The sequence below is a fragment of the Puma concolor genome, chromosome A1 (assembly GCF_028749965.1).
Source record: "Puma concolor isolate L17-30 chromosome A1, mPumCon1.1.hap2, whole genome shotgun sequence".
NCBI lineage: Eukaryota > Metazoa > Chordata > Mammalia > Carnivora > Felidae > Puma > Puma concolor.
In genome coordinates, this window is record NC_141667.1 from 7,689,063 (window position 1) to 7,698,376 (window position 9,314).

Genomic DNA, 9,314 nt, shown 5'->3' on the forward strand with positions numbered 1-9,314 from the left:
GGCTAATTTCAGGTCTGTGGCAGGGTAGGTACAAGATAAGCCCAGAGCATTCTGTTTGTCCAGAAACTAAGGAAGTTAAAAAAAAAAAAAAAAAGATGGGACCTGTCACAAGGACAGAGGAGCCAATTGAAAGAGCTCCCACTGGCCTAATATGGAGTGTCTGAGCACTAAAATGATTAAGTACGGTAATGAATTATAAACCATTAAAAAGCCAGAAAATCATAGCATAATACATACATGAATAAATAAGTGAATGAATAAATGAATGAATACGGGAGAACAGAGGTCTCTTGCCGATGTTAGGGTGCTATGGGCTGCCAGTAAAGGGCATGCTGGGCCAGGGAAATCTGCAACCAACATGGTAAATATCTGATTGGACAACAGTCACCGATGGCTGTCTAGTCATCAATGGTACTTACTCTAGGAGAAATTTTGTTGAGGAACAAGATAGTTTGGATAGAGTGTCTCCCCACAGACTGGTTATTTGTTGCAAGGGAGAAAGTAGCAGTTTTACAGTGGAAAAATTAGGCAACACCTTGAGCAGGTGACCAACGTTGACATCACCTGTGTGGAACAGACGGGCATACCATGTGCTTTGAGGTGTGATGTCTTAGCAGGACATTTTACCTGCTAAGAAGGTGGCTGAGAAGGCACCTCAGCCTAACCCAAGGACACATCAGGCAAGCATAAAATATGGAACATTCTGTTTAAAAAGTGAAGGGGAGGCCTGTATTCTTAAAAAAATTCAATACCATAGAAGGCGAAGAACCGTGGGACTGTTCCAGAATGCAGAAGGCTAAAGAGCCATGACAACTAAATGCAACACCTGATCCTGAATTGGACCCTGTGCTGGAGAGGGAAAATGTTATCAAGGACGTTAGTATTAGGTCAACCAACAAATACAGGCATTTGGGATACAGGCATTAGATCAGTTAAAAGTATGACATCATTGTAAATCAATACTATAGAATCAATGATGTCCTGTGGTTATATAAAAAACAATTCCCTATTCTTAGGAAATACACACTGAAGTATTTAGTAGCAAAGGACCACTATATATATATATATATATATATACACATTCTTCAAATGGCTCAGAAAAAAATTATGCGTGTGTATGTGTATATATATGGTGAAAGATAGTGTAAATGAATAAAAAAAAAGTGAATCTGGGTTAAGAGTATGATTTTTGTTTTTGTAACCTTTGCGAATGTGAAATTATTTGCAAAGAACGTCATGGAAACGATGCTGTTCACTCTTCACTACCTCGGATTCCTCACCTCGGATCCACCCTGCAATTCATTGTCACTGACCCTTTGTCTTTACTTCACTGAAATCGATTCTGGTGAAACGTCCCTGTGCATCCCTGAACAGAAAATCCAGCGGGAGTTCTTCAAATCTTTGTCTAGCTTGGTTGTCTGTAGAATTTGCCTCTTCTGGTCCCTTGCTTCTTAAAAATCAATACCTCCTTAACCTCCAGCCACTGTTTCTTCTCATCTTTATGACCATCTGCTTTAGCCTTCCTTTCTTTCCTTTTCCTCCTCTGCTCCTCCCGAGAATGTGTTTCCCAAGATTCTTTACTTGAGTCTCTCTCTCCTCAACATGTTCTCCCTGGGGATATTCTTCTATGTTCATGGCTCCAAATACTGCAAACTGGACAAACGGTTAAATGGCTGATCGTTAAACACCGGTGAACCTGAGTGTATCACTTAGCTCTTGCTGAAGAAAAAATAACTACACAATCTCCGTAGCGTTCAACTTAAAGCCTTTCCGCTCATAGGTCTGTGTGTTGGCAGAGTTTGGCTCATCTCCATGGAGATTTACCCGACTTGGCCCTAAGCTGTGGGTTAGGTCCAGGTCAGCTCTGTGTGTGGCTCATCTTCCATGGAACAGCGAGGTAGCTGGACCTTTCCTACGGCAAAGGCAGAAGACAAGAGAGCAAATGGAATTGTGTCATGTCTCCAGAGGCCCGGGCCCCAAACTGGCTCATTGGCATGTCTACTCACATCCCATTTGCCAAAGAAAATCAGCTGGTCAAACTCCGAGTCCAGGGGCAGAGAAGGATGCTCTGTGTCCAGTGGGGAGAACTGCAAAGGCTCTCGGGAAAGAGTGGCTACAGGGAAGGGGTGACCCTGGAACCCTCTGGAGTTAAAATGTATGAACTCATTTGGAAAGTCTTTCAAACGGCTCTTGCCCCGGGTACATCACCCCTGAAATGATGCGGGCATGCTGGGCAGGAGCTGCTGGGGACCAGGGTTCCTCACGGCAGGGGGTGGGGAGAACCGGTGAGCACAGGTGTCAGGAAGGGAACAGAGAGACGTTCCACCTGGAAGAGACATTAAGGGAGGCTTTTAAAAGAGGCTTTCCTGCTTCGGGACCAACAGCCAGAACCTCTGCATCTCTAAGGTTTTCAGATTTCTTCCCTCATCCAAATATTTCTGGGGAGCTTCCTGAGTGTCACATTACACGTGGGGGGCTGCTGTGCCCACCTCTCCCGACGCTGTCATTCCATGTTCCCTTGGGCAGGGGCAGTTACTGCTGTGATGCCCTGGGACCTGTGGTTGCTCAGCTGGGACCTCTGCGCACCCCTCCTGCCTGCCATAGTTGGTAGGTGGGAACCAGGCGTATGTGAGGTTTTTCTTACCAATGAATCATCTGCTTATTTATATAACGAATTAAGCCTTTTTTTTTTTTTTTTTTTTTTTTTTTGCAAGAATTCTCTGACAGGCTAGGAGCAGAGTCTATGCCAGCAAAGAGCAAAGGAGCTTTTCATAACGTGACTCTTTGGAGGTTCTCGTGGAAACAGCATGTCTGACACCAGGGCTCCATACGTTTTTTTTGTTTTGTTTTGTTTTTTGTTTTTTGTTTTTTTGTTTTTGTTTTTGTTTTTATTTTTACTTTTGAGACAGAGAGAGACAGAGCATGAACAGGGGAGGGGCAGAGAGAGAGGGAGACACAGAATCTGAAACAGGCTCCAGGCTCTGAGCCGTCAGCACAGAGCCTGACGCGGGGCTGGAACTCACGGACCGTGAGATCATGACCTGAGCCGAAGTCGGACGCTTAACCGACCGAGCCACCCAGGCGCCCCTCCATACGTTTTTAAGTGCATTTGTTTTTTGAAATGGTCCAGAGGCAAACTGTAGATGAAATTGTACACAAAAGTGGGTTCCAAAACCAGAAGTGTGGAGGGGCTGTAAAGTACAGTGACTCTGAAGTTAGGCTGGGCTACGACGCCTGTGACGCTGCTTACCTTTGTCATCCTAATTCTCCTGAGACTGCATTCTTTCATCTAGAAAATAAGACCCTTCCCAAGTTTGCAGAGTTCTAGAAGGGTGAAACCGAAGACTGTTAAAAGCTCCTACTGTCCGGACTAACCAGTATGCACTGAATAAATAAAATCTTTCAAAAAGTCAAACAAAAGGTACCATCATCGGGGCGCCTGGATGGCTCAGTCGGTTAGGCGGCCGACTTCGGCTCAGGTCATGATTTCACGGTCCGTGAGTTCAAGCCCCGCATCGGGCTCTGTGCTGACAGCTCCGAGCCTGGAGCCTGTTTCAGATTCTGTCTCCCTCTCTCTGACCCTCCCCCGTTCATGCTCTGTCTCTCTCTGTCTCAAAAATAAACGTTAAAAAAAAAATTTAAAAAAAGATACCATCATCATTATGTTTTGAGTGTTGCTGGATTTTTTCCCCCTTTCTTGCTTATCTTCTACAGATGTGTTACTCAACTTTGACAAATTTAGTTTTGAATATTTTTAGCTCACCCCTACAAAGGATAGTGAATGTTTCTAATTAATGGAGAATTTACACTCACTGGTTAAAGGCCTTCTCTTGCCCTGGGTAATTAGGGAATAGGGAATTGAAGGAGAAAGAAACAGGACATAATTGAAGATTTATCTAATAGGTCCCCAAAAAATGACTTCACAAAAGCTTTATGTATTTTTCAAGGAAAAAAAACCACAAACATTTCTACTGCTCTGCTATGCTGTTTTCAGCATATACGAAATAGTACCTGGTAAGGAACTGTAATAATCACAGTCAAAGATTGACCAGCTTCTGTGCTAGGAAGCCTCTAAAATGGCTCCCAAGGTCCCCACCTCTCTGCACACTCTTTTCCCCTTGTGGGTGGGCTGGGCAATCACTGGCTTTTAAAAAAAATTAATTTTGGGGCGCCTGGGTGGCGCAGTCGGTTAAGCGTCCGACTTCAGCCAGGTCACGATCTCGCGGTCCGTGAGTTCGAGCCCCGCGTCGGGCTCTGGGCTGGTGGCTCGGAGCCTGGAGCCTGTTTCCGATTCTGTGTCTCCCCCTCTCTCTGCCCCTCCCCCGTTCATGCTCTGTCTCTCTCTGTCCCAAAAATAAATAAAAACGTTGAAAAAAAAATTTTTTTTTAAATAAAAAAATAAAAAAAATTAATTTATTAATTTTGAGAGAGAGAGAGAAAGCAAGGGAGGGGCAGAGAGATGGAGAAAGAGAGAATCCCGAGCAGGCTCCGCACTATCAGCACAGAACCCAACGCAGGGCTCAAACTCAGGAACCACGAAATATGACCTGAGCCAAGATCAAGAGTCAGATGCTCATGGACTGAGCCATCTAGATTTCTTAGATCTTGGGAAGAGTTTCAACGGTTCTCCGTTGTTGCCACAAAGATTGCGCGGATTGTCAAACAACAGCTGAGCTATAGCTCCGAGGCTCTAAGATTTCACCACCTAATCATCATGGGCCTCTAGTCTTTTCCCAAGGGGAAAAGTACATTGGTCATCGCAGGCCTTCAGAGGACAAAATCTTATTACCCATCTTCCCATCGTGTCACATAGGCCAAGAGTACATTTTTATGAACATAGAGCAATCAAACTGAAGAGGTAAGACCGGCCTGAACCCCAGCCATTCTTGTCCCGTATGGTCCAGCCACAGATGATTTCTCACACTAACATCACCACCACCACCAAGAGCAACAACAGAATGACCACCACGAAAACCACGAAAATCAACAAGAAAACCACCACCACTCTCACCACCACCACCAACACTAACTACTGCCACCAAAACTCAGCACAAAACCATCACCACGGTCTTCATCAGCAACAACAAAGCCACCATGGCCTCTATCAGCAACCCACAGCCACAACAACAACTCAATCACCATCGTAACCACCCCAACAGAACGATCACCGTCCAACAACAACAAACCACCACTGACAATGAAACCGTCACATTTATTAGGTACCTTCTGGGTCAGGTGCCGTGCTAAGTGTGGAAGTGTTGTACATGGATTGTCGCCCTTACTCCCTACTTCCCGGGATCCTCTGAATGGCCCATCCTCTCAAGTTGTTAGGTGTTTGCACATTTCTGGCCTTTGCTAGAATCCCGTAACTCTACCTTTCACCAACCATGCTACTCACTTTGATTCTCGGGCAAACTCTACTCATCCTTTAAAACTTGACTCAAGCATTTTCTGAAATTCAACTTGGTGGCTGATTTCATTTGCATCTTTTGTTGGCCTCATGGTTAGAACCAAACTTGTGGTCTACCTCCCACCATGCATAAGACTGTAGGGTCCACCCGGTGACGCTCCCTCTGGCTCTATTTTCATTTCAGACCCTGATCCTTTATTTGGCTTTCTAAAAATGCCTCTTAGATATACCTAAATCTTTTATTATGCTGAAATATTACATTTTATTTTTTTAAATTTTTTGATGTTTATTTTTGACAGAGAGAGAGAGAGAGAGAGAGAGCACGCATGCGCAAACGCACGCGCACATGAGTGGGGGAGGGGCAGAGAGAGAAGGAGACACAGAATCTGAAGCAGCTCCAGGTTCTGAGCTGTCAGCACAGAGCCTGACACGGGGCTCAAACCCACAAACGGGGAGATCATGACCTGAGCCGAAGTCAGACGCCCAACTGACTGAGCCACCCAGGTGCCCCCAAATATTACATCTTGTTAAGGCTTCTTCCTTTGCAATGAGACAGACCATGAATAAATGACTCAATGTGCAAAAAGAGATTTTTTCCAAATCGTTATTTCCAAAGGAAAAAATCGATTTTAAACTCTGCCCCATCATGTATGAACTAAAAATGTAGTATCAGCAACATCTAGCGCTTTCTAGCGAGCCACTGAGGCAAATTCTATCCTTGTGCCAAATACAGGTAGTAACTGACAAGTCCCTGATACCACAGGGTCTGGATGAGTACAAGAATGACCTCATTTCTTCAACACAAATGACTTTTCCTCGAGAGAGTTTTACAAGCAAGTATTTTCTGTTAGTATGGCTTCAGGGCCAAATCCTAAGGGCATACCATGTGCAGCCACCTGGCTAGATGTTGGGGGAAAAAATTGGAAAACAGTTACTGAGAAACTTCTCCCAAAGGACTTTCCACTGATTGCAATGTAATTCTTCCAGAAGCAGTGATAAAAACCAATACGTTCAGAATTACGGGATCCTGCGAAGGTATATATGAAGCCCTGGGATTAGAGGAAGCTTTCTGTTGGACAGTCCATTTTGCACACGACGTGGTGCTTATGTGATTTGCTAGCGGGCAAGATCACGGGTCACCTGAGTCACCGAGCTGTCTAAACACGTGGCATCCATAGTGATGGGGGGGGACCCCTTAGCAAAGGGGTAAACTAAGTGATGGAACCCGAAAATCTACTGGGAGATTTTCAATTTTAAAACTAGATCTAAACACAGAAGATCAACACTAAGGATTCATCAGGCAAGTTTTCTTTGATAAGAAAGTGTTAATCTGCACAACGCATTCAAGACCTGTTTTCAGGCTGGTGTACCTACTTAAGGGCAAAGTTTTTCATGCAAACCGTGAGCAGCTGAGGGACACATTTGCAATGTTTAAAACGGGATCTGCAAATTGCGTTGTTCCATCGCTTCGGGAAGTATGACCCAATTGCCTCGCATCAGTGGTAAAAGCAGTAATTTCAAATTCTGGACACAGCAATTCCTGAGCACCAAATGATACTCAAGAAACAGTGCAGACGCTTGGATAGCACGCTGGTGGCCTCACCTGCCTACCAGAGTGCCTTGTTTACACCCTATTATCAAGCTTGTCTCACCCAGGAGGCTCTTTTTCTTTTTTTCATCTTGAATTGCTAGCCTTAAAGAGAGGAGATATTGTGTTATATTCACCTTTGTTTTCTAAGACCTTAGCACATTTCCATCAGAAAGTGGACATCAATAAAGGGTCATTTAATAGAGCTAATAAAAAAGAGAAACTATCTGTCTCAGATAATACTATTCAGCACTGACATCATCCCTCAACATTTGCTTGGACCCTTCGAGAACCATGGAGACCAGACTGTGTGAGCTCAGATAAGTAATGTTATGGCAGAAAGCAGTGAGGTGCTTTGGGGTTTTACAAGTTGAGGTTCCAAGTAAAAAAGCCTGTCTACCCTCGCCACCCAGGAAAGACAAGTTTCCTCAGGATCGAGGGAGAAGAGCAGTCAGTGAAAGCCACTGGAACTACAATGCAGGAAGACCTGAGCAAAGGCTGGCATCGTCCTCTCCACAGACTGAGCCTCAGGGGTGCCTACAAAAATCCCTGAATGGGTGGGTGGGGGGGGGTTGAAACTGGATCCAGGTAGGGGCTAAGGAAGCAGCAAGACCCAGGGTAGAAATCCTCACGTCCTGCTGGAAGGCCTAAAGCACCTTGTTGAATTCCCGGGGTTCTGGTGCAGAAACAGGAGAAGGCTCTGTGCACCCAAGCAAGGCACAGAAGTCACCTCCCACAGCCCCAGGGGCATGCCGCTGCCTAATGTGTGCAGGAAGCGGCAGAAGGCATCCTGGGCACTGATGTAGGGTAGTCATTAGATCTACAGATGAGTCATGCAAAAATGGTGGACCGTGTACGGTGGGAGGGGCTGGAATGCAGGGACCAGAGACACAACAGGAGATCTTGAGAACCGGATAGGTTCTCCCCTGTCTTCTCTCGCAGTCCCCCTAGAGCTCAACTACAACTGCAGAAATGTTGGGGTAACCTCAAGCTGTGACACATTTCTACCACCTCAAAGGAAAGGAGTCACAAAGTTAAATTATAAAGGGTAAAAAACAAAGAAATATTATTTCTTGCACACTGAGACAGTGCCGAGTGAAATATACCCATATGGTGATAACGACTGTGTTGTCTGAAATATACAGATGAAATATACAAATGACGTAAATACAAGTACACATCGAATCTGATCTGAGTGCAGCTTTCCTCGGTCTCCTAAGGGAGACGTTTAAAAACTAAGGGGGGAAATGAACAGAGTTCCAATATAGCATTCTGTTTACATAGTACTTCCATTACCTGAAAGCCAAGTACTTGTAGACAAAATAGTCCCACTTCGCCTAGACAGTCACTGCCAAGGAACGCCATCATGTGTGTTCAAATATTCAAGGGAGAAAAAAGATCGGAACTCTTTAAGAAGTCTGGTGGAAATCAAGTGCGCACACAACTAATTGACTCGGATTTACAGAAGCTTGTGCTACCGGCCCAGCCCAGTAGTGAAGGCGGGGTGGGGGCTGCTGGGAGGCAGGGGGTGAGGAACAGAGAAGCCCCTTCCCAGGAAGTGGAATCAGCACGGAGGTGGCCCATCAGAAAACCCTCTTGTACCCTTCCCAGCCCTGAGTGGTGAGACCTGAGGGGCCTTGTGATCTGCTCCCCTCTATAGTGAGGAGAGCTCCCCGAACGTGGGCAGGAGACAGAGCAGTGCTGACCAACAAGACCAGACCAGGGCTCCCTCCTGGTCAAGGAGGAGGAAACCAAGCATCCACCTGTATGCCACAGGTCTCACCACCTTGCTTTCCCTCTGACCCTCGCCGTTTTATCCCGTCTTAACAAAAAGTCACACGAAGGAAGCCAGGATGGACCCAGGTATGACTGACCCCCAGGCGAGGCTCGCCATGCACGTGTGCCTTTGTCCGGCAGGGACAGCCATTGGACACGGCAACAGGAGCGCCAAGAAAGAGGAACTCATCCCCTTGCCCGAGGGATAGCCTCACCCCGAGAGGCCCACGGTCTCCGACATCAGAGTGGTCACTCAACACTGAGGGTCTGTCCCAGGGGGGGTGCTGGCAGGCGGGGCAGCCTGGCCACTGACCTCTGACCACACACCATGGTGGAGGAGGTGATGCCCACGGCCAGGTTTTTCTGCCTTTCTGATCATTTGTGACACCGCTTTGCCCTTAACGGGCCCCCTATTTATACCTGGGCACGCCCCCTGGTGACACACTACCGCTGTCCTCCTTGCTGAGACTGTTCGGGAAGCTGTGAAGAAGTGTCTAGAAACCCAAACTCAGCAAAAGGCCCTTTCTTCCCTGGGACGGA